This window comes from Macaca nemestrina, chromosome 18 (genome assembly GCF_043159975.1).
Source record: "Macaca nemestrina isolate mMacNem1 chromosome 18, mMacNem.hap1, whole genome shotgun sequence".
In the NCBI taxonomy this organism is placed as follows: Eukaryota; Metazoa; Chordata; class Mammalia; order Primates; family Cercopithecidae; genus Macaca; species Macaca nemestrina.
This window is the reverse complement of record NC_092142.1, coordinates 313,192-338,885: the sequence shown is the minus strand read 5'-3', so window position 1 is coordinate 338,885 and position 25,694 is coordinate 313,192. Positions and strand designations below refer to the sequence as shown.

At 47.8% G+C, this 25,694-nt stretch overlaps 1 protein-coding gene across 7 annotated transcripts in view; it reads left to right on the top strand.

The window, feature by feature from the left end:
- Nucleotides 1-25,694, top strand: part of LOC105471856 (disco-interacting protein 2 homolog C-like) — a 220,576-nt gene that overhangs the window by 89,640 nt on the left and 105,242 nt on the right. For 2 of the 7 annotated variants that reach the window (XM_071083724.1, XM_071083727.1), the window contains exon 1: nt 935-1,135. The exons of 4 other annotated variants lie outside the window; for them this stretch is intronic. The gene's annotated coding sequence lies outside the window, so the exon portion shown is untranslated. Of the gene's footprint in view, nt 1-934; nt 1,136-17,243; nt 17,435-25,694 lie in introns of those variants that run through there. One more of the 7 variants, XM_071083730.1, reaches the window with a different exon arrangement.

Here is a 25,694-nt window from a genome sequence, read left to right as displayed (position 1 = left end):
GGGCCCTATCATAAGCCGCGTGTTCTCCTAGGCGCTGGGACCCTCTTGTAAGCCGCATGTTCTCCTAGGCACTGGGACCCTATCATAAGCTGTGTGTTCTCCTAGGCGCTGGGACCCTATCGTAAACTGCATATGAGGGATCTCAGAGGTGCTCCTTATGAGGATCCGCTGCCTGACCTGAGGTGGAACAGTTGCAATCCAAAACCACCCCCCAGAAAAATTGTCTTCCATGAAACCCATCCCTGGTGCCAAAAAGGCTAGGTGACAGCTGGCCTAACAGGTGCTAAGATGTCAGTAGATTTTTGGACTTGGGCCTCAGTTGAAGAGGATTAGATTTTGAAAGGTGGGGTTTGAAGGCTTCTAAAGGGCAGATTTTTATCTCCAGTGGGGCCTGGGTAGAACTGGGTAGAACTGACCCAGAAGCTGACAACTAGTCAGGCTGGCTCACTGCCTGTGTCCTGTGTGTGCAGCCTTGCTGTTCATTCAATTGGTGTTGTGGATTCCATCCACAGCCTCAGAGTAGTGGAACCCATTATTTCAACGCTGACCTTATTTAACTTTATCAAAAAGACATGAAAATCATTTAGTATAAATCTTCCAGATACCTGTATTCTTTCTTTTCCCAGAGGCTTTTAAGTATTGCAACTTAAAAATCTTCAAAAATATCTTTAAAGGAAAACCTCTAAGTACATTTTTGATGAGCACCCTTGACAGCTTTAATATGTGAAGTAAATTCCCTTGACTTTTGCATTCCTAGAAACTCGTTCATGTTTGCGGAAGACTTTGTATTTTCTCACCAGTGGCCACTGTTCAGTGACCATCATACCTGCCGTGTCTCATTTAGAAAGTTGGATGTGGATGTATTAACTTTTCAGACACACTAACACATGGGCTGTTTGTTTTTGGTTTTGATTTTTTCGTTTTTTTCCCCCCAGCTGAATTCAAGAAAGGGAAACAAGGAGACAGTAAGTACCCAAAAGCGTCTAAGTGGCTGAGTGGGGGATCCTACTATGGTGTTGGATTGTGTTCTGCCAGACATCGCTCCTCGAAAAGCTGACCCTGAAAGGGCTGGCATTGCCCTCGCCCTGGGACATTCGTCTGTCTCACCAGAAAATGAAGAATCTGCCAGAGTACTGTGAGTCAAATTCAGTCAGAACTCGATTAACTAAGAGGCTTTGTCTCAAAGGGCAAAACATGAGGGCACATTTTTAATTTTTAAGCAGTGCTTCATTGTGAGTCAGTTCTGATGTGTACTGCATTAGGAAACCTCTGAACTTCCACGGTCAGGCCCAGAACTCTGAGGGAAAGTGGTTGTGCCCTTCCCACTGATTTTTGTCACTAGCTGTATTGATTTCCTTAAAACCCTTTTTGTATGAGTTCTATTATAGTTTGAAAAAAAATTCACTTAGGTAGAACTGGAAGCGTTTCCGCAGTATTAATACTCATGACCTGTTCTCGGTCTCGGCATATGTGTACTCTATAAATGTACATGTGTGTATGTGGTGAACGCATACTACGTGTATTTACACTGTGCATGTATTTACAATGTATAGGTATGTACACTACATTTGTGTCCTACACACGTGCATGCTGTAGGCATGCATGTACATGTGTATATGTGTGTATCTATGGTCACTATGATTATATGCACACTACATGGACACCTATCTGTTCTGCATGTGTACGTACATGCATGTATTTAATGCCGTATACATACCTGTGTATGTACACCATGTGAGTATGTGCACATTATTTCTGCAGATGTATATATACATATGTGCACACAAGCATGCATGTACACTATGCACACTGAATAAACTTCTGGGTATGTACACACTAATACATATACATGCTGCATATGTATGTACACTATTGCATATGTGTATACGCTTTATATGTTAGTGTACTGATGTACATTGTATACATGTGCATATGTGTACACTGCGCATATGTATGCATGCTGTAGTGCACCTACGTACATTGGATAAGAGTGTATGCTATACGCATGTGTATACATACAGCAAATAGCATACCTATATACATATGGATGTGCATGTGTATGCCATATGCATGTACATACAGGTTATAGTATACCTGTGTACACTGTATGCATATAGATGGGTGTACATGCTATGCATGCACATACATGTTAGCTTATGTACATTTGCTATATGGATGTGTGTATGCTCTATGCTTTTACACACGTAGTGAACTTGTTTGTACACTATATTTGGATGTGTGTACACTCTATGCATGTACACCACATGGATCTGGATGTGTGTGCACTCTGTACGCATGTAGTGCACTTATGTATACTCTACGTATTCGGTTGTGTGTATGCTCTATGCAGGTACACGTGTTACAGTGTACCATATACGTACACTATGTGAATGTAAATGTGTGTGTGCTCTATGGCACCAGGAATAGGGCTCCTGTAGGGATCCGAGAACACACTATCTCGCTGGCACCGGAGAGTGTAGGATGAAAACAGTTGTTTGTTGCAACCTAGTTGAAATTTGGCAGGTTACTATATCCTTTGCAATGATTTAGGAATAGTCACTTCATTGATGTGTGTGTTCCTGAAATCATAAACAGCTCTGTGAGGTGTGTCTCATCCCAAGACGAGAAAGGGAACCGAAACAACAATGACTCGGTCACTTAAGTGAGGTAGAACTAACACAGCAGCTGTCTAGCTTTCTGTATTATAACTTTGTCAGCAGCTCAATGAGAAATCGGCACTCATCAGGAAATGTGTCCACTTTCTACTGTTCTTTATTCGTGGCGTATTAACTGCCTCGTGTTATTCCTCACGATGTAGCAAAATCCCTCCTAGAGTTGTGAATATAAACAGTTCATGACAAATGTAGTATCTTCTTTGTTAACATTGAAAGCGATATGTAAGTTCATCTTCAGACACTGTTTGGAAGGATGAGAAAGAAGATGTTTAGGATAAAAGAATAGAGAGCTTTCAAGTAAACAGGGAAAATAAGGACTTTGTGCAAAATGTTTCCAAATTTGGAATTTGAGAATATTAAATCTCACATCTAAGATCATAGGTAGTTTTTTTGGGGGGTTTTAAAATTAGTACTTGGTTTTCCATGTCTTTGGGAATTTCAGTCCTGATGGAGGATTGCAAGAATAATCTGATTTTTCAGAACAGAAGGGCAGTCTGTCTCAAAGGTAAATTCCAGGTTCTACCATAGAGAAATAGAAATTGCTGTCAACTTTCTGTAAGGTTCTTCAGTTCTTTCCTCTTCTGTGGTTAAAAAACCATCTCTGGGTTTAGTCTCAGCCAAGTTCCTCTTATGAGGTTGCCTTACTTTTCACACAGCTGTTGAGAGTCTTCATCATTCGTAGTTAACTTGTCAAAAGCAAAACTTTGTACTAGTTAGATCTGAGCACCTTGAAGGCAGGGCTTTGTTTTATATTTTTATAAGCAGCAGGGCGATGGCGGCGGGACTGGGGCCCTTCATCCCATCATGCGTTCCTCAGAGCTTTCAGAGTTCTTACTGCGTGCCGAGTGTGGTGTTGGCTGTGTAGCATTTAAATAGGAATATGAGGCTCTGCGACTTGGGACGCTCTTACTACCTTCATAGAGAGCTTGGTGACAGTTTAGCATGACAGCTTGCACACCTGTTGTGTATACTTTATTACGGCCCCACAGAAAGGGTATTGATTTAAACGTGACTAATTTCTCTTGTTTATTTTTGCCTTTATTCCTAGTTACAGTCCCGATACTTTTTCTTCCTTTAAAATCTTGCTAATCGCTGGGGAATTAGTGATAAACTATATTTATGTGTTCTCTAAATCTAGTGATTTAATTGGAGGTCATTCTTCTTGTACCATGTGTCAGTGCTGTGTCAGGATGGTTCAGTTTTACATTGTCAAAGGATTAACTAGAGCAGGATGCAGTCTTACTGGAACTTGCTCATTTATGAAATATAGGCACTTTATTTTTTGTTACACTCGAGGTGTGCTCAAATGTAAACATTTTGAGCCGTGTTAGAAGGATATACAAGATTGTAATGAAGAAATCAACAGCTTGATCAAGTACCAGCTAATGAACTTTATGTTTGAAGTATATGGAACATGGACCTTGGCAATCAGTTTTCATCTTGACCTTTTATTTTTTTACTAGAATCTTGGTCTGTCACCCAGGCTGGAAGTGTGGAGCACAGTAGTACGATGTCCGTTCGCTGCAACCTCTACTTCCCAGGTTCAAGGGATTCTTATGCCTCAGCCTCCCTAGTAGCTGGGGTTACAGGGTGTGTGCCACCATGTCTGGATAATTTATTTTTAGTAGAGATGCGGTTTTGTCCTGTTGACCAAGCTGGTCTGCAACTCCTGACCTCAAGTGATCCACCCACCTCAGCTTCCCAAAGTGATGGGATTACAGGTCTGAACCACCATCCCTGGCCTGATCTTCTGTTCTAATATTGGTTATTCAGTCTCAATGATAGCGCCTGGTTGTATTAACTTGTTGTAGAAAGCACAATTGCAATGAATTTGGTTGTGTATGTACGTGCTGACTTAGCGTTCATGGCAGCACTGTGAGGTGGGCATTGTTCCTGAAGGAAGGATGGATGGGCAAGTCGGGGCTTAGATACGGGACTTGTGGGCAGTCACTGTTGTCCCATGGCTGAGATCAGGCCTGTCTGTCGCCTGTACACTGAACTCTTTTTTTTTTTTTTTTTTTTTTTTTTTTTTTTTTTGAGACGGAGTCTCGCTGTGTCGCCCAGGCTGGAGTGCAGTGGCCAGATCTCAGCTCACTGCAAGCTCCGCCTCCCGGGTTTACGCCATTCTCCTGCCTCAGCCTCCCGAGTAGCTGGGACTACAGGCGCCCGCCAACTCACCCGGCTAGTTTTTTGTATTTTTTAGTAGAGACGGGGTTTCACCTGTGTTAGCCAGGATGGTCTCGATCTCCTGACCTCGTGATCCACCCGTCTCGGCCTCCCAAAGTGCTGAGATTACAGGCTTGAGCCACCGCGCCCGGCTCCCTGAACTCTTAACACACGAACGAGCAACGGTCAAGAGTCGGTGCTCGAGTGTGATGTGGCCTGTGGTGTGTGCCTCTCAGCCTTGCTTTGGCTCGGGGTAGCAGGGCAACAGCTCCGTCCCTCATGCGGCCGCCTGGGAGTCCCAGGAGAACCCACTGATACCGTTTATAAATGCCGGGCATCGAACGTTCTCCTTGGTACCAGCACATCTGGAATCGGACAGTGCAGTTAGATTCTTGGCCAGCAAACCTGTACAGGAGTGTGTGAACTCTGCGTTTGCTTCTCCCGGACAAAGGTGAATTCCCGATCACTAGTGGATGACAACAGGTGTGGCCTCAGGAGCAGCACGGAGACAGGCACCCGGGTGCAGGAAGAGCACCTGCAAGAGGGGTTGGGGAACGTGACAGGCGCACGTGCGAGTTTAGCTGTTACCGTGGCAGGTGGGGAGTGGGTGAGACCAGATTTTCTCATTGTTGCCCCTTTCTGAAAAGGGCCTTGAATTGACTTCTCTGTGGCTCTTCGCGCCTCCTTGTCAGGTTGGAGGAGACTGCTCCCCTGGCTCAGGCCCTGCTTGCGGCGAGACGGAAGCTGCTGTTGCTTGCCCTGCCCTCCCTGTGACGTCCTCTGTGCTGTTGTCCGGGAACAGTTCTGCCGAGCAAGCTTGCACTCTGCTCCCTTCTGCTCTTGGATTTCATGTCTGGAAGGCTTGTGTTCTTTCCTAATTTTTGATAATGCTGAGCTTTGTTTTTGCAAGGATCACACGTGCCCATACAGGGAGAAGCTCCTTTGCAACTTTAGCATCTTAACGCTCTCAAGCAGAGCTTGCTATCGAAGTTGACAGCCTCCTGTGTTTTTGTTTTGGAAGAAACTGAACTTCAGTCCTAGGACAGCTTCAGCACACTTGATCCTAGCTCTTCTCTCTCACTGCTCCACTTGTGTGTGACAGAAATCATATGCCCTGAAGTTTACCAGTCCCTTCATTTGAAAATCAGTTAATGTATGCGATCCTCATGAGAATTTTACTTCTTATTAAAGCAATCGCAAAGACTGGGTTTTGTGAAACCAGTGTTTTATGTGTATATTACTTGCACTCACAATGAGCTTTGTCTTCTAAATATTTCATGTTTCAGATTAGCACTGGAATCATGCCCTGGAGTAGTTTTACTTTTCCGCTTTTATTTTTGGCTAAGGTAAAGTTGAGAACATTGTGATATTAGGTGTAGTGAGCCCTTTTAGCTTCTTCTATGTCTGTTTTCCTTTAAGCCAGAACCAGCAGACTGATACCAGTTTGTGAGCACCTGGCATCTCCCAGGCCTTTCCTGGGTCTTCCCTCAGCTGTCTCGTGGACAGAGCAGTCACTCGTGGAACGTGAACCTGAGAATTTGTGCGTGGAATTAAGTAAATGTCATAGCTCTCTTCTGTGACGAACGGAATCACATTAAGCCCAGTAAATTGTAACAGCAGGTCTTGCACATGCAAAGCATTGAACACCAGGACAGGTAACCAGGCTACGACGCTTCTGGTCCTGCACAAGACCTCCGGTATCACAGCACATTTAACAAATTGGCTGCATTGAGTGTTTGAAAACGTTGGGTATGTACCATGTCCGTGATTTTCGAGGGCCTGGAAAAACACCTCTGTGGTTATAGCAATCTTGATCGTTGGGAGCTTAAGGTTAGTACTGGGGCAGACTGTGTTTTAAAGAATCAAGGTCTCTCGAGTATGTTTCGATTTTCCCATGAAGAAGAAAGATGTTAGCTGTTCTTTCCTGGACTGTGGCTATCAGAGTGCCCCACCATGGTCACTCACACGTTTACTTCATTTTCATTTAACCGGGCTGGGCTTGGGCCAGAGTACTTCGGTTGTCAAATGTCATATGAGGCTGAGGAACTGTCTTCTGCTTCATCGTTGGCATATGGAAATACTGTTTTTCAAAGCATACTCTACTCATTTGTGTTTATATAAAATAATGGAATGGTTATTTTAACTGTGCAGTTTCCTATGCTTGCTTATTTAATTGAGGAAAGATAATGGTTTTATTTTGCTAAAATCTGTGCTAGGAATTGTGCAAAATCTTTGTGAAATGCCCATTTTACTAGCTTAAGTTATAGATCTTTGTATAGAAAAGAAAAAGCCTATTGCTACAAGGAGCATTGTCTTTACCGATGCAAAAAGCTTTAGGCTTATTGGCCGTGTAGTCAGTAAAATGCATTAGAATGTGGCGAACATTGAGAAAAGCATTGAAGTTTTAAAATCTGCTATGCAGTTTTTTTCAACTCCCTTGCAAGATACTTACTTTGAATAAAAGACAGAATAAAGTGTTCCCATTGAGGAAAGGGGCAAGAGGACTGTTGAGAATGTGTTCTGAACCTGAGCAGTCCTGCCACGCTCATCTGTGATGTGGTGGTGTCCATGGTATCACTTTTACAGAACTTTAAGAATGCTGCTTCTGTGAATAAAATACATTTATTCTTAGCATTTCAGTTTTGAGTTTTGAGAAGTGTAAAAAGTGTTAATGGTTTCTTTCCCTTACAGAATTTGCTTGTTCTTTTTTTTTTTTTTTTTTTTAAATGCCTACAAGACTGTGAAGCACATTAGTCACTTAAAAAGAAAAGAAAAAAAAAAAAGGGCCGGGCGTGATGGCTCACGCCTGTAATCCGAGCCCTTTGGGAGGCCGAGGCGGGTGGATTGCTTGAGCCTGGGAGCTTGAGACCCAGGGAACCGGCCTGGGCAACCTGGTGAAATCCCATCTCTACTTAAAACACACAAATTAGTTGGGCGTGATGACTGCACACCTGTAGTCCCGGCTACTCCAGAGGCTGAAGAGAATCGCTTGAGCCTGGGAGGCGGACCTTGCAGTGAGTGGAGATCACGCCCTTGCTGTCAAGCCTTGTTGACAGAATTTGGACCCTGCCTGATAAACAGCAACGTTCATAACGTATGGGTGAACTGCCCGGCTGCTCTGTCTAGAGTAGAATAAATCCAATTACGTTTTTGTCTTTTATTAGTATTGAAATTTTCTTAATCATCCCTTTGTTTTCATTACATTGTAGCAATATATTGCTGCTTAGAGTCTGGAACAAGTAGGCTTCTCTGGATCAGGTTCTTACTGGATTGCTAAAACTTAGAATGATTTTTCCCCTCCTTGGATGTGACTTATAGAACTTTGCCTTTTGAGGTGATGTGTTGCATTTGATAGCGGACACAGGAACGCCCAAAGAATTCACTTACGGGGCTAAAATGTACGTACTTTGTAGTGTTTCCCTCCTAGAATGAAAACGGTACCTCTCATTTGTGGGTCGATGATGCTATTTGCTGAAAACATTTTAAATTTTATTTATTTTAATTTTTTGAGACAGAGTCTTGCTCTGTCACCCAGGCTGGAGTGCAGTGGCACGATCTCGGCTCACTGCAAACTCCACCTCCCAGCTTCACGCCATTCTCCTGCCTCAGCCTCCCGAGTAGCTGGGACTACAGGTGCCCGCTACCATGCCTGGCTAATTTTTTTATTTTTGATAGAGAAGGGGGTTTCACCGTGTTAGCCAGAATGGTCTTGATCTTCTGACCTTGTGATCCACCTGCCTTGTCCTCCCAAAGTGCTGGGATTGCAAGCGTGAGCCGCCGCACCCGGCCGAAAACATGTTTCTTTACTGCCTCAGTCCTCAGTTGGGTAGTCTGTTCTTTGTAAGACATTCAGGGAGCCGGGGACATCTTGAGTCTTGAAAGGCGCTCTCTGTGAGATGGGAATCTTCCGGCTGCTTATTTAAGGAATCCTGCCGGTTGTCATTTACTGGAGAGCACAGTTTCCTGGCTGCCCTGGTCTTTGAGGGGAGGGAGACTGAGGGGTCATTTTCCCACCTGGACCAATGTGTTTATTAAACCTGGTTTGTGTATCATTTGGATCTTTTTATGAAGGAAAAGCCACATCTGTGACTTTCAGATGAGTGGAAGTCATGTTAATATATATATATATATATATATGGCTACTATGGAGAAGTTTTGTCCTTGTGACCTGTGAATACAGTCACAGGAGAGCAGAATGTTCACGGTGTGGGTGCTTACAGTGTACATGCAGAGTCACATTCTTCACTAGTATTACGTTAAAAAGTGACAAATAAGAGAAAAATATTTTGCTCATTACAACGTCGGTAAGAAGCTGGCAGCACTCTTGTTTTTGGAGGGGTGTGAAGGGAATATTGAGAAAGTGTCATCAACATTAGACTCGCCCACTCTGCAAATCCTGTGCCAGCTGGAGTGAGGACCCCGTGATGGAAAGATGCACCCCTCTTCCCGGAAGGAGTTGAATCTTTGTAGCGCTCAGGACGCATGGTTCATCTCTATATAAAGGCAGTGTGAAACGCCGTGGAGGCTGAGAGAAGCGATGTGGTTAGCAAGTATGAGTGAGACGTTTGGGGCTTGTTAGCACCTGGCGTGTGTGCAGCAAGCTTTGCTATCTGCACATGTGTGATTCTTAGAACACTGGCGTCTGGAACCGTGGGGGCTGTCGAGGGCCCCAGCTCCTGGCGGGCTGAGGAGTTCCCTGTTACCACCAGGATAACCGTGATTTTTGAAGGCTGTCACTCAATCCCAAGTCCTGGAAGGGGGCTCCTTTCAGAGAGGAAAACACCCCTAGAGCCTCAGGCAGAATTCAGTGATTTTTCTTATAATGTTGCTTAGATTTCGCAACACATGAAACCAAGAACATATTTCAGAATGCTTATGGTTCTTTTGTAACCATGGAAACAAAGTAAGTTGCAGTCGATGGACAGTTTGCGGAAGCTGAACTGCCTACATCGTGAGCACGGCGCTCTCCCTACCGCCCTGGGCCTTGCTCCGGTTTGCTGGGGAGGCTTTGCAGGGCCTCTTGTCTGGGATACCTCTCTCATGTCCCATGTTGCTACCCCTGGTCACAGCCATACTGCTGGGCACCTGCGACGTGAGGTCACTGAGTGGACACGGAGCCGCGGGGCAGCAGTTGGTCAGGAGGTGGCATCCACATGGTCCGAAACAGGTTTCTGTTCATTAAGAATGATCATTGCAATAAAAACAGAGTGAAAGAAAACTCTACTGACCTGAGAATGCGTCCGCTGAGTTGCATAGGGAAGTGCAGTGAGGAAGGTGAGGGCTGAAAGGAAATGAGGGAGGGAGAGGAAAGGAGAGAAGGGAAGCGAAAGGGGGAGGGCGGATGGGAGTGAAGAGGGAGATGGAGGAGGAAGAAGAGAGAGGGCGGTGGGCAGGAGCCTGGGAAATGTGTCCCAGAGCCGGTTCCTGACCGTCGTGGGTGCGTCAGAGCTGATCTTCCAGGAGAGGTGGCCTGGGAGGGCTGACCCTTAGGAAGTGAGGGCCAGGGGGAGCTGATTTTTTGGCCCTCAGCGGGGCTGTTGTTGACCTGAGATACAGTCGATAGTTTTCCTGAAGAGATCGTCTGCACAGCCACCGTTTGCTGCCAGGTTGGAGACAGAAGTGCTCCTCCCCATGGATTCTTTCTAGTTTGTGGATTTTTCCCAGTTTACCTGAGCAGCCTGTCAGTGGAAATGTCGGGGATTACTAACATGTCTCCATTCTACAGAGCAGTCGACCAGCTTCCAATCCTGTAGTTGTTGGGGGCACCATTCCGGTCCTGTCAGTGCCGGCCCAGCGTGGAAGCCGCAGCCCGAGGTGCTGGGAAACCTGCGGGGCTCTCACTGCCAGGGTTCTGATGGGAATCGAGCGCCGGAAGAAAGATGTCCTTAGGGCAGAGCCTGGCGAGGAGGGGGTGCTGCTGTTGCAGCAGTACATGGAATTTCAAATGACAAATGAAACAAGCTTTTAATTATGACCAGAGCCCTATGCTCTGCGTTTCTTCAAATGGAAATGTTGTGCTGAAATGAAATTGCTGTTAATCGGTTGCCTCATGCAAGACGCAAGACGGAGGGCTGGGAGCAAAGTAGAACGTGGACTTATCTACAACGCTTCCTCCTCTCAGACTATCATCAGTTGGATGGTGCTACACAGGAATATGTGAGAATTCGTGTGAGAAAGGTGATGGGTGCAGACCTGTGTGACCGGCAGGTGTGTGGGGAGGTTTGAGAGAAGCTTTTGGCTGAAGTGATGTCAGATGCAGGTGCTGAAGTGTGATGTCTGTCTGGATGGAAGAGCACACACGCCTCTGGGCTGTGGGAAACAGATAAAGGAGGAGGTGGACAGACGTGAGTCGTGTCTTAGGAATGGTAGCAATTCAGGCAGACCCAGGATCAGGCTCCCACGGGGGAGTGGATATCAGGACCCAGGGAGCGTGGGGCGGGGGTCATGCCCAGGCCTCTGCGGGTCTTGCTCTTGTGTCAGCAGGGCCCTGTGCTTGCCCTCCTTAAAACTTTCCTGATCCATAAAATGGGCACGACAAAATCCACCTTGTGACACTGAAGCTTAAATGAGATGATGTACATGGTGTCTTCCTTCCCTTCCTGACACATCCTAGACTCACAGCTATGGTAGCAGCGACAGACTGGATGGAATGCTGGAGCCGCTTTGCGCCTGGTGAAGCCACATGGATTTGTGCAGTGCTGGCGACTGTCTCTGAAAGCCTTTGGTCATGGCAGTGGCAGCCTGGAGTGGCTCTTGGCATACTTGAGTCTGTGGAGTGCCAGGTTGACTGGAGCTCCGAGGCCATTGATACTATCCAGGGGTGAGCTGATGAGGCCCTAAAACATGGGGGAAGGCCGAGAGGACTTGGCTGCCAGAAGCATTGTAGATTTCTGGCTTCGAGAACTTGCTGACTTATGGACATAGGAAGGTAAACCCAGATGGCTCCAAAATTGTAAGTCCAGAAGAAAGGTGGGAGGGTACAATTGCTGACTAGGTCATGGTTGCCCTGTCCCTTTGTTTCTGGCCATCGTTTCTCCTCCCTCCCCCTGCCTTTGTGGGCTGGAGGGCCTGAGCCTGCACAGCGGTCTATTTCATGATGACAATGGCCGATTATTACCCTGCAGTAAGAAGTCTCTCCATTTTATTTGGCAGCAGTAGTTAAATAAATTTAAGGAGTGATGGTGTAGTAGTATTTGTTTTATTTGTGCTTTTTTTTTTAAGTGTCATTTAACTGAATGTTATTTCCAATTTCACTGATCACTTTGAGAGGCCAAAACATGCTTTGATTTGTTATTTTGTGTTTGAGCTAGTTTATTGCCTCACAGGAATGCCAAGTATTCTGTTGTCACACATCATTAAGTATCTCAAATTGTGTTACTATAATACTTAGCTGAATTACCTCCCTTATTTTGGCTTTTAAAAATCTAAAATCTGTGTGAAACACAGGATGGTGCATCTCCATTGAGGGTTGTTGAGAAGTGTGACTTTTGCTGGCATGCTTGAGAATCAGTGACATTATTTTATAGAAACACTTTGTAACTGACAGCAAAGCTAGAAGCTCCTGTAAAGGGCAGAGTAGGCAACGTGTTATGCTTTGAGGGCCACAGAAGTCTCTGCATATATTTCTTTTGTGAAAACGTCAAAGTGTAAAAATCACTTCTGGTTCCCTGGCCAAGGCTCGGTCGGGGATCGTGGTTTGCAGACCCTTAACAGCAGCTTAGCTGAAAGCTGGTCTCCCATGCGGTGAGCAGGAGCCTACCTCATTGCTTCAGCCAGGAAGATGCTGCCCTGATGCTGGAATTTACTTCAAAGAAACTTGAAAGCTCTGGCACCGCTGCTCATTTCCATACTGTTGCAGGCTATCTAAAATACGGAGGATGCCGTGGCGTTTTGATTTTGTTACTCCTCTTGAACCGCTCTGAGATGGCTCATCGCGAGTTAGACCTTTGCAGAAATGATCAAGCAGAGCTGCAGTCATCTTGCAGATCAAGTGAAGTTTTTTCTGAAAGCTTGTTACAGGCTTAAATTTCTGATCCCGTTCCATCCACTGATCTTGTATGATTGGTTTTGTTTTGCACCCATTTGGGTCTGTGAAGCGTCTCCCCACCGTGGTAGAACTTTAGCTCTGATTTCATGCATGATTCGATATCCTTCCTCCTCTTCTGTGAGGAGAAAGCGCTGTAGCTCCTGCGTGGTTTCCGGCCCCTCCTTGCACGCGGATGGATTGGGAGGTATTTGTGGTGTGTGAACTTGCTACCCCCAAAGGCTCCTTGTTGACTCCCCTGGACCAGACTCTTCCCTACTCCCATGGACTGCACTCCTCCCTCCTGGTTCATTCCCCGGACCACATTCCTCCCTCCTCCTCCCTGGCTCATTCCCCTGGACCACACACGTCCCTCCTGGTTCTCTCCCTGGATCACACTCCTCCCTCCTGGTTCACTCCCTGAGCCGAACTCCTGCCTCCTGTTTCACTTGCTGAGCCAAACTCCACCCTCCTCCCTCCTGGTTCACTCTCCTGTGTCCCCACGCCTCTCTCCTGGTTCACTGCCCTGGGCCCCCACGCCTCCCTGCTGGTTCACTGCCCTGGGCCCTCATGCCTCCCTCCTTGTTCACTCCCCTGAGCCCCCACTCCTCCCTCATAGTTCACTCCCCAGGACCCCCACTCCTCCCTACTCCCCTGGGCTACATTCCTCCCTCCTGGTTCACTCCCCTGGGTCCCCACTCCTCCCTCTTGGGGACGTGGTAGTTTCTGCTGTGCTTGTGCCAGCACGATAAGGCTGAGTGGCAGCTCCAGGGCTATGGCTGCTCAAGCAGCTGTGGTGTTAGTGCAGAGAACTGCCGGGATGCAGCTGCCCTTGCTGTGATGCTTCGAGTGTCACAGTCGGTATGGGAAACTAGGTGGGATGTGGATGTCCCAGGAAGGGACAGGAGCCTCCCCTCAGCCTCTGTCAAACAGTTCTCAGCCAGGCATGGTGGCTCATGCCTGTAATCCCAGCCCTTTGGGAGGCCGGGGTGGGTGGATCACCTGAGGTCAGGAGTTGGAGACCAGCTTGACCAATGTGGTAATTTTTGACACGTTAAGGATTAAGGAAAATGACTCTCACTCGTTTGCCTTGCTTTTTAATTGATGATTGGTGTAGCCTAGTAGTCTGAACTTGTTAAGCAACCATTCTTACTGAAAGACTAATGTTTAAAAGTCTCTTCCTCTGGACACGTCTTTGGCTGCTGTAATCAAATGCAATGTAATGAAATGCAATGTAATCAGCACTGGTTAATGGCTTTCCTTGTTTGGCTAACAAATGCTCCTCAGAAACTTTGGTTTCTTGTTATTTTCATTTATAATCATGTTTTAAGCCTTCTAATTTTTCTAGCTTTCCTGCGAGTTGGGAATAATTGTGATGGGTGCTTAGTTTGGGATGTTGACGTATACTCTATGCCCAGCTACTATGCCGTTGTGTGAACACTGATTTCTCACTTTCTCATGAAGACTGATTTCACCTAGTTTGGTAAATTCTATTAATTTTAAGGAAGGGGGTGGAATGCAACTGCTGTTAGGAGGCTTTTTTAAGGATCGGGGAAATGTTGCCATGATTATTACCGTTACAGAAGGAACATAAAAATACGTGCTGCCTTCAGTCATGATGAATATGTAAGTCCGCGTCTGGGACTGCAGAAAACGGCAGCCCCAAATCTTAAAATCGTGTGGATGCACCAAGCCCATCTGCAGGGCACTGTAGAGCAGCCTGCATTAGCCGAAGTTGGCCCACAAGCCCTGAGGGATGGTGTCTGAGTTTTGATAAGGCTCTGACTTGGGATTTAACAGATCTCCTAATACTGTGATATTCTAAACAAAGACACGATACTGCCCAGGGAGCCCAGTGGGCACCTGTAGGCAGTGTAGGCGAGAAAAGGTTCCAAAGAAGATTCCTGCAGCTCAGCTAGGAGGATTCTGTAAGGCAGTAGACACATCAATGTTCACATGGGAGTGTTGAGCTATATTCATTCCTTTTAGGCAGCCAGGCTTGTGTGTGTGTTTTAGGGGCACTCACATAGTGCCCCTTCCACCCTCACTGCCGGTTGTGCCTGTTTGATGTTGCGGATTTCTGTGTTAAGTGTGTCCACTCTCCAAATGTATCTCTGTCTCTAGAATATTTTAGAGTAGACCATCTATTGTTTAAACGCTTGCTTTTAGTGAGGAAGAAATCTTTAAAACGGGCCATACCGACCCTGCTATAAATGTTGAACAATGGCACGTGTAATGTTTAACACGTAGTGTTTAAAGTAGAAGACAGTTTAATTTAGAAATCCTGTTGGAATGCCAACTTAAATTACCACCATCCGTATGCATATGGAAAAGAATGAGAGAGAATGTACAGAATTGGAATTTTGTCTATTTTGTAGAGAGTCTGTAATGTATCAGGTACAAGCCTCACTTCATGATTTAAATGCATGAAGCTGAAATTACAAAACTTGACAAAAACATGCCTTTGAATAGTGAGCCTTTATCCTCCTTGAAATAGTGATTCATTCACTAAAATGTCCACCTGCAACTTTGTCAAACACATTTGTTGCATTAGTTCTCAAGTGAGCTCAGTTTTCCAGACAGGGAGATTATTATTGCTTAAAGTTTGTCCTGATGATGTTGGTGAACAGGGAAAATCCTATGATGTGGATCCTCTGTATGTGTTAAATATCAGATGCGGCCTGCCCAACCCTCTGCCTGTAACTGGGAAGCTTGACTGTCAGGATCATTGTAGAGAACCTTGAGGAAAGCAAAACAAAAAGCCTCTGGAGTAGCAAAAGATGTAGCTGATTTCATGCAGTAAAACTTACACATTTTTCTTTAAAATGCATCCTTCGGAACCTCAGTTTGCTGATGATTTTAGAATCACTGTAGTCTGCTGACAGCAGTCGTGGGAACAGGTGCATGGCCCGGCTGGTGCAGGAGGGTCTCAGAGCGGAGCCACACTGCTGACACCGAAGGAGGGGCTGGAGCCATCACTCTTGTGACTCGTGCAGATGGCCTTGGCTGACCTCCAGAAGAGGAAACCTCAGTATCCAAGGAGGAAAAAGTCTATTAGTTTCATGAGTGTTTGCCTTTGCAATGGCTACAACCCTGAGTTTGTGGCACCTGCTGTCTCTGGAATGAGGAGTCTTCCCTTCCTGGCAGACAAGCTCTAGATGGGAGCAGGAGCTGTGGTTGCTAGATTGAAGAGGTTTCCTTCTTGGGGAGGTGGCCTTCGAGCCTGACATGAAGGAAGCTGTGACTGGCGGGAAAGGGCTTTGGAGACAGTGTATTTACCAGGAGGGTCAGTGACTGAGAACCATCCTGTTCCGAGTGTTGCCATTCTGGTTCTAGAGTAAACTTGGGGAGAAACAACAGCCAAAAGCCTCGAGGAATATTCTGTGATGTTGATCACGTTTGGTAGATTTGTTGCTGAGACTCTGAAATGAGAAGCCCTGGAGGTGCAGGTCTATCAGGCCGTGGGACGTGGGAGAGCTGCTGCTTCAGGGGTTGGAGTCCCCGTGCCAGAGGCTCAGTCCTGCAGAGACTTCTGCACAGTGGGCAACTGATGCCTCCGGTTGATTGTGAGTCCCCCAGATGAATACCCATGAAAGGTACTGTGTCAGCAAAGAGTCAAACCTGTGAAGCATTTGGAGATTTATTCTGAGCCAAATGAGTTACCATGGCCCTTGATACTACCCTCAGGAGATCCTAAGAACGTATTCCCGAGGAGGTCAGAGCCCAGCCTGGTTTTATAGCTTTTAGGGAGGCATAAGACAATCAATCAAATAAATGTAAGATGTACATGGGTTTGGTCTGGAAAGGTGGGACAACTGGAAGCAGGGGTGTCCAGCTCATAGGTAGATTCGAAAATTTCCTGATGGACAGTTGGTTAAGAGAGTTGTCAGATAAGGGGTTGTGGAGACCAAGGCTTTGTCATGTGGAGGAAATCCTCCAGGTAGCTTCGGAGAGAATAGATTGTAAATGTTTCCCATCAGACTAAACGTCTAAGATCTGTCTAATTACAGAAGGGAGGTAGGGTGATGGGGCAAGTCCGACCCCCCAGCAATCATGGCCTGGACTAGTTTTTCAGATTAGCTTTGGAATGCCCTTGTCAAAAGCCGGGGCTGTTCAGATGGCCAAAGTGGCTTCGAATTCTAATGTTTTTACAACCAGAAGGTGATTGTGTTTTTTTCTGTGGATGACAGCCAGTGTGGTAATTAATATTTTGTTAGCAGATTAATTTGGAAGTCAATGTGTTTTCAAGTATGTTAATTATTAAATCATCAACAAACAGAGAAGGGCTTACTTTGAAAGCAGCCTGAGACTGAAGAGGCTCGGCAAAGAAAACGATGGACTTGGGAGAACTGATTCACGTGTTTACTGTCCCAAGTTTCAGGCATTATGAGAAGTCTGTGCTGATACATTGTGACTTGAGAACTTAAATCTTGATGGACTCTTAAGAGTGAGGCTTTTTTCTTTTTCTTTTTCTTTTAAACGGTCAGCGTTTCTGTCTCCTGTGTTTTGTCTTCCAGCTGTGGAGCACTTTAGGTTTGTGTTCACGTGGCGTTGTTCCCTGAACCACCAGGTTTGTGGCTCCGCGGTCCTGCCCGCCTTGATCGTGTCTTCCCCGCCCCGTGGGTTTTATCCTGAGGACGGTTCTCCGCTGTGTGGAGTGGAGGATCAGTGGACACTGGCTTTACCGACTCATTTTCTATGTAGCTCCCAGTTTCTCAAAATCATAATTGTCTTGGATTCCCTGTGAAACTGGGAATCGGGCCTTGGGCACAGTGCTGGGTGGCCTTGGGTGCAGTACTGGGGCAGGAGGGAGAGATGAGAATAGGAAGGACGGGTTTGTCAGGGGAAGGAACCCTTTGCCGCATTCCTGTGTCTGTTTTAGGTTAAAGATGAATGGCCGGGTGGTGGATGTCTCCCCTGCTGTGGCTGGACCTCGCTGTGCTGAACCCTGAGCAGGGGCCCCAGCAGCTGCCTCCTGCCAGGCCGGGGCCACAGGGCTGGGCTGCTGCCTCTAGGGTGGGTTGCGAGGGCTCGTGCCAAGTTGCAAGGGTCTGCACCGCTCCTGTGTGACCTGAGGGGCATGGGGGAAGCTGGTCTGTGCTCCTTACCTGGGAGAAGTTGAGCTCACCTGGGCCAGAGCCTCTGGGGAGGTATTAAGGCAGAGGCCTGGAATTCCTGCTTTCCCCAGACAACAAGAAAGCTCAGTGTTGCACCTGCTCTGAGATGCCCTCAGTAGCCATATATAGTTGACTTGAACATGAGGGAAGGTGCCAATTAACCCTGCTCTGTGGAGAGCTTTGAGGAGTCCAGGCCCTGGGCCCCGGGCTTTTTAATATGTTCCTTCCTGAACAAAAAAGAACAAAAGGTCCCTGTGGCTGATGCCGACTGCATGGGGTAGGACATGCTGAGCTTGCGTGGGGCTTGCCCCTGAGTTTCCTTGGTGCTCCTCCCAGCCCCCACGGACACCAGCCTTTCCAGGCCGAGGCTTGTCCTGTTTAGACCCTTGTTGGTGGGGTCTGTGGTCCTGGATCGAGGGCCCAAGCACTTCTTTCATGATTATAAATGATTCACCAGAGACGCACGGCTGCCCCCAAACATCTCACGAGCATGAGAGCCAGTGTCGCCACCGCAAGCTCATAATTCTCGTAGAAAGAGGAAATTTTACTTTTAATGTGCTCGTGTGACTCAGATGCAAATATTTAATTCCCGTTAAACTTTCAAGAGCTTGAGAACCTCTGAGATTCCTTGAAAGTTGTTCCTTTGCCCCACGACTAACTCTCCTGTGGAAGGAGGCTGGGGTGGTCCGCGGGGTCTGGGGTCCTGCTGCGTTCTCCAGGATTCCTTAGGTTTCATCATTAGTCCCAGCTCTTCAGCAGGTGGAGCTGATTGACTCTGACATTTCCATTATATTGTTCTTGTGTTGCCTCAGTTAACTTAGAATAATCAGTATTTACCAGAAATAATTGATGGCGAGATGGGAATTATTGGTGATTCCCTGACATAGGCAGCCTGTATAGATAAGCGTGTTACACGGTGTCTGATTTCTGAGATGTTGGTCCAAACCTTCTCAGCAACACACTTTGAAGGGTAGATTCCTGTGCAGGAGAAGCTGCTTTTCCCCGAGACGCGGTGGCGGCCCCTGCACTGGCATGGCAGGGTGGGCGTGTGACTGGGCAGGGCTGGACCTGCTCCTGTCCGCCCCTGTGCTGGGCGCGTACCTCCGCACCACATGTGTGTCGAGGGTGCCTGCCTTTGTTCCCCCAGCTCGAACTCATAGAATTGTATACCTTCCTGACACATTCCTGCATAGAGATGATTAGATCTGGGGGCTGAATCTCAATCGGACATGCATGTAGGTAAATTATTCACGTAAATGACTTGGGTCCTCCACGTTCAGGGTCAGGAGGCTCGGGGTGGGTTTGGAGACAACTGCCTGGCCTCAGGAAGTTTCTCTCAGAGCCTGTTTCTTTCTCTAGCAAAGTAAATGATGCCTTCCTCACGGGGCTTGACACACGCTCAGTACTCAGATGCTGTCTGGTCTTTATTATAGTTAGTATTTGGGGAACAGCATGGCTGGTAAGAAAATGCGTTATCTTTACAATTTATAGAATGTCACACAAGGCAAGCGTGAAACCGGGACTCTACCCTAATCTGAAGGTGCTGGTGCTTAGTCTTCTGAAGCATTTTGTTGTAACTCTGGCGTGTGTCAGCCAAGTCATATGATGGCACCGCATGCATGATGCCAGCTCAGTTACCTTGGAACGGGGAGCCTGAGGCTGCCAGGGAGCAACCCTCCTACCTCCAGCCTTCGGCGGTTTCTCTCTCTCCTTCCCTCTGTCCCTCCCTATCCCCCACTCCTCCTTTCCACTCCTGCTCCCCTCCCTACCCCCATCACTTACTCTACAACAGACACCCAGACTTTGACAAATCCCAGCTGGGCCTATTTATCACTGGGCTGGGAAACCAGAGGGAAAGGGGCCCAGTTACTACAAAAATAGAGAATTGAAATAGAATGTGAACTACTTTTGCGTATTTTTTATTTTAATCTGAATATGAAAGGCAAGTATCAGCATAAAATGGATGCTAACTGCTCCACACAGCTCCAAGTCTGCCTTGTCGGGGCTCCGTGGGTTCCCACGCCCTGGCCTTCTCTATGAGTGTCTGGACACGCCGTGGCTGCGAAAGGAGCATTCAGTTATGGTCCTTTGAATGTTGCAGAGTCATGTTTAATAAAAATCTTCACGTTTACCCACAGCCAAGTCTTGATTTAATAACAGGTACTGCAGGTCTCTGGGTGGGCCTGAGCCTCTGTTTTAGAAGCAGCCGCACCATCCGAGGGGCAGGTCCGTGTGGGCTGGCAGGCGGCCTGGTCCTTGAAGCACAGGGTGGACCTGACCCAGTCCTGGCAGTGGGGGGCCTTGCAGTTCTAGAAGGTAGTGATGCAACCTGTGGCATAAATAAAAAGCCTCATGTGCCCCCATGAGAAGCTGGGGCTTCCCCTCAGTAGTGTGGTGTGCTGTGTTTGTGATCGTGCAGATGTAAAAGGCTGAGGGAGATGTCTAAAAACTAGGCTCCCAAAGACAGCCCTTCATGTCGGGTGCTTTCATGTGTGTATGTACACCTGTTTGACGAGTGTACACCTTCACGCGTGCACCTGTTTCACGCATGTACACCTGTTTGTGCATGCGCCTGTTTCACACTTGTGCCTGTTTCGCGTGTGTGTGTGCCTGGGCATTCCCCTTGTATTGCGTCATACATTGTATTTTACAGATTGTTTTTTTTCAGTTTGTATCGTGAGCTTGTAACGACGTCGTGAAGAAAAGAGGGGATCCTGGCAGCCTTTGGCTCTGAGAAACGTGATGTCACGGGAACAGATGAGACAGCCCGGGTGAGGCCGGCAGAGGCCATCGTGGCCTGGGAGTCCGTGCACATCCACTGTCTGTCGCTGTGTGACAAGTGACCCCAAAACCTAGGGGCTTAAGGCAAAGTACACGTACGACTGTACAGCTTCTTCAGGTTGCAAATTCAGGGCAGCCTTGCTGAGCGGCTCTAGCCCAGTCCCCCGGGTCACCATGAAGATGCTGTCTAGGGCTGCAGCCATCTGTAGGCTCAGCTGGGCTGGAGGTTCTGCTCCAGGATGCCGTGCTGACGTGTCTGCGGGCAGAGGCCTGGTCGTCCACACCTGGCCACTCCCCGGGGCTGCCAAGTGCATTCCTGCCCAGGGCCGCTCCTTTCCCCAGAGACGTAGCAGTGCTGGTCTTATGCCCAGCGTCAAGGTGGCCGGGTCAGGAGCAAAGACTTGTTTCCCCTACTCGGCGGCTACTCCTGCAGGGCTGGGAGACAGTGGAGGTCGCGCAGGAAGGTGTTCGCTGAAGACCGTGCTCTGTGACTTGACGGGTGTTCCTCCCAGGAGGGTGAAATGGAGACTGGACGCTGGGAGCGGCATCCTGCGTGACCCCACGTGTAGTGGGCTCACAGCAGAGCTAAGTCCTTCCTTTACAGATACTTTTCAGAGTTTGCCCGTCTTTAGATTCTCTGATTAACATGTCTGAGGAGGGTCCCAGGAGTCTGCCACCTGCCAGGCCAAGGAGGTTCCCTACATGTAACTGGTACCCTGACACCCTGAGAAATGTGACTCGAGAGGATCACCTGAGTTTCCTAAATGAGTCACCTGCCTTCTCTTCCCTTTGCTTTTATGCCTCCCCCAGGGTGGGTCAGTCCTGTCAGCCGCAGCGATACCTGCATGCTGGGGTTCCAAGGAGATTGGGGGTGTGTCGGGTCCCCCAGGGAGATTCGGTGACTGAGGATGCTGTCATAGCAGCCAACATGTCCCTATCGTTTTCACTTTTAATGAAGTTCAGTTACTAGGTTTTCTGAGGCACAATGATGTCCTTGTGAAAAATTGGTGATCAGGGAAGCAAGCAAGTGTGGGAAAATGATCCTGCCCTTAAATCTAAAAAATGATGAAACAGCAAAGAGCCCTGAAGAGCCCATGAACCTCCTCATGGGGCAGTGAGGAGACACCTCAGTAATGGCTTAAAAAAAAATGAGATCATACTGAAGAAAAAGTACACTAAATTTTGGGTCTCCTATGGGTAAAGAGATTGTGGTTTACATTTTGGAGGCATGCATTTATATACTTATTTTTCTTTGCTGGATTTAGAATTAGTTGAAATAATTGTGTTTTTTAAATTTAAAAAAATGGGGTATACGAAGTCTAATCTCTTTGTGACATTTCTGTACTGTGAGACTCCACATACAAAAGTGAAGCCCAGACTGTCTGTCTCTAATGAGCCAGAGAGAGGTGGTCATCTCCTGCAGGCCGGTCTGGTCTCCAGGCATCTGGCCATCCTCCCAATCTTGGGCACACCTGCATCACTGGTGCTTCCTGCCAGACTGTGACTCTGCCCAGGTTTCAGGAGCACCCGGAACAGTTTTCCTAGGGGCTCCTGCTTTGTCCTGGCTCCTGGAAGCACAGGCTTTTGATGAAGGACTCTCCCCACTGCTAGGTAAATTGGTGATTGCCCCACAGTCTGTGTTTCTTGCATGGGGCGCAGAGAGTCTGGGCGTGGTGTCGTGGCCCTGGAGCCAGCTCTAGGACTGCCCGGCGGCCTTGCCTCCGCCCCTCATCTGGGAACAGGGCGGTGGGGAGGAGAAGGGAAGCAGGGTCTTGCCCCTTCTGCGTCTCGAGAACACGGGAACACATCGTCCCATTGCCTCGCACCATTCACAGCCCAAGCTTGTGTGAAGTATTATTTTATAACCTCCCCTGACAATGATGTATTTTATATAAGCAGCACATAAAGTGGTAATTTAATACCCTATCGAGGAGGATTAAACAATAAGGAGCAGATATCACTGTAGAAAAGTTACTTTATCCGGGAAACATTTATCTACTGCAGGTGGATGCGAATCATGGCTTCCTCCTCGGTGGCTCCTGACGAGCCTATGAGATTCTGTCCTGTTCACCACTGTTAGTTATAAGCTACACCTTTCCTTCTATGACGTTAGTTACAAGCTCTACCTTTCCTTCTATGATGTTTATTTCTTGCCTGTTCACCACTGTTGCAGTTATAAGCTATACTTTTCCTTCTGCGATGTGTATTTCTTGCCTATTCACCACTGTTAGTTACAAGCTATACCTTTTCTTCTGTGCTGTATATTTCTTGAAGGCATGGACTGAATCCTAATTCCACAGTATTTGATGAACACGCTCAAGAGATACTTGTTTGAATGAATGGATTAATGGAAAATAGAAGTGGCGACTTCACTTTTAATTCATTATGTCAAACTTTGTTTACATGGAAAATTTTATGGTCCTTTGGATAAACAGGGCCTCTGTGCAGGGTTGTTAGAGATTGTGAGAGTGCCTCAAATGGCTCTGTGGCTCTAGGCCCACAAAGGTCTTCAGGGACTTGGTGGCGGCACCTGTGTTGAAAACTGAGTTCTGCAAATCCTTTCGAGTGACCTGCCAGCACACACAATCCTACTTCCCAAGTGATTTCTGACCAGAGGCTTCTCCTGAATGCCCCAGGTGAACGTGGGTTTAGCCAGCACTGCTGGGCTTCCACAGCAAGCCAGGGTGTTGCAGGGATGAGAGAGAAGAGGGGTAGGACCAGGATCTTCCTGGGACCCAGTCCCCGTGTGGGGACGCTGCCTGGCCTGGCTCTTCTGGGGGAGGTCAGGGAAATGATGGCATGGAGGGACTGTTGGCATGAGCTGCTTGCTCAAACATAGATCCCAGTTCTGTGTGAGAGGCAAAATAGAAATTTATGTGGATATCATCAGTAACATAGCAAATATGGGCTTCTTCCCTAGGGTGGCTGACCCTCTTGCTCATCTGCTGAGCAAAGGCCAGGCCCGGCCTTCTGGGCCTCCACAGTGAGCTTTTCCCAAGCTCTGTCCACTCCGTGGAGATGGCCGCAGCCAGGGCAGACAATGGGGTGTTTGCCACTTTTTGTTTTCTTTTTCGAGACGGAGTCTTGCTCTGTTGCCCAGGCTGGAGTACAGTGGTGTGATCTCGGCTCAGTGCAAGCTCCGCCTCCCAGGTCACGCCATTCTCCTGCCTCACCCTCTCGAGTAGCTGGGACCACAGGTGTCTGCCACCACACCAGGCTAGGCTTTTGCGTTTTTAGTAGAGACGAGGCTTCACCCTTTTAGCCAGGATAGTCTCGATCTCCTGACCTCGTGATCCACCCGCCTCGGCCTGCCAAAGTGCTGGGATTACAGGCATGAGCCACCACACCCGGCCAGGTATTTGTCGGTTTTTGAAAGCTTCATTTAAAGAATGAAATAGACCGAACAGAATTACTTCCTTTTGAATGTTTAATACTTAATCTACCAGAACACTTAAATACAGTTAATGTATTCAAATAATAAGAAAGAACTTTCCCTCCGTTTCCAAAGCAAAAGTATAAACAATCTTTTACTTGGCAGGGATTTCACTATGTTTCTTAAAAGCCAGCAAGCACTTTTCCTGAAATAGACCCGTCTCTTCCTCTGCATAGATCCTATGAACATTTTAGCTACATTTCTGCTATATCTTGATGTGTGATAGATTATAGAAAATTCCTTGCTACTGGAACTTCACGATGCTTTCCTTTTAAACATCAAATAGAAAGTATGGATAGTAAATCTCAGATTAGTTGCCATTCTTGCTCTTGGTAGAGCTGCCACCAAAAGCCTCTGTCAATTACAACAGAGTGTGTCTCCCCAGCAACTAGGTTTAGATTGCAGACCAAGCCACGATCACCCAGGATTCAGTGCAACGTCTTCCAAAGCTGTAGCCACTGCTCCTGGAAAAGATTTGAGAAGCCCTCCCTTTGATGCCTGTGCATGGCTGTTCTCAGATCACAGCAGCTGCAGCAGCATCTCGGAGGATGCCGGCAGGGGTGTCCTGGGTACTGACTCCACGGCAGGGGCCTGCAGTATCTGAATGAAATGGCCGTGACACTGTGCACCCTAGAGGAGTCCACAGCCACGTTTCAAAGGTGCAGTGGCCCGAGGTGAACCCCAGAGCACTGAGGAGCCTGGAGTTGACCTGTCACAACTCCATTGAGAGAACTGACTGAATTCCGTACCTATGTGGGCAAAAGATGGCTATTTGCGCTTGGCTCCTCCCCAGGACAGGGCAAGGGAGGTTGTCTGTACAGCTAGTGGGAGCTTGACTCTGTTCACACTCGGGGCTGAGTCACGCTTCTTTCTGTGAGCCCAGGGAAGATAGACATGCCTAGCTTTCATGGAAGAGAGACCTGATGAGTCGAAGCTGAGCTTCAAGATGGTCGGTGTTGTGGTGTGCGTGGCGGGTTCGGAGTCGGTGTGTGCTGAGTGGGGACCCGGCTGCTGCTGTCGCTATTGGGCTCAGCAGACGCTGCGGGGGACGTGGCTCCTGTGGTACTTGGTTTTCTCCTCACAGAGGTGGGTTTCCCTGCGGTGAAGGTGTTGGTGCTGTGACAGGCAGCCTGGCAGGAGGAAAGGTGTCGTGGGGTTGTGCCCCGAGGCCCCCTTCCTCTTGAGGAGCAGGAAGTGGGTTTGGGACCCAGCTTCCCGCTGCGCTCCCTTGCTAGGTTCTTGGCCTCGGGGGCCAGGAGAAGCTGAGTGCAGGGCTGAAACCTGGACCCCTTCCACAGCCTCCGCGGCACTTGTGGTGGTATGCGGGACATGGCCCTTGGAACTCCAAGCCCTACCCTGGCATGCCCGCCCGTTGGGGCGTCTCAGGCACCTGCTGTGTGCTAGGCTTCCTGGTGGGGTGGGCGGTAGCAAGGGCTGTGGGGTAGAGGGGACACGGTACGCAGATGATGATGAGAAGCATCAGGGAGGCAGTCAAAGCA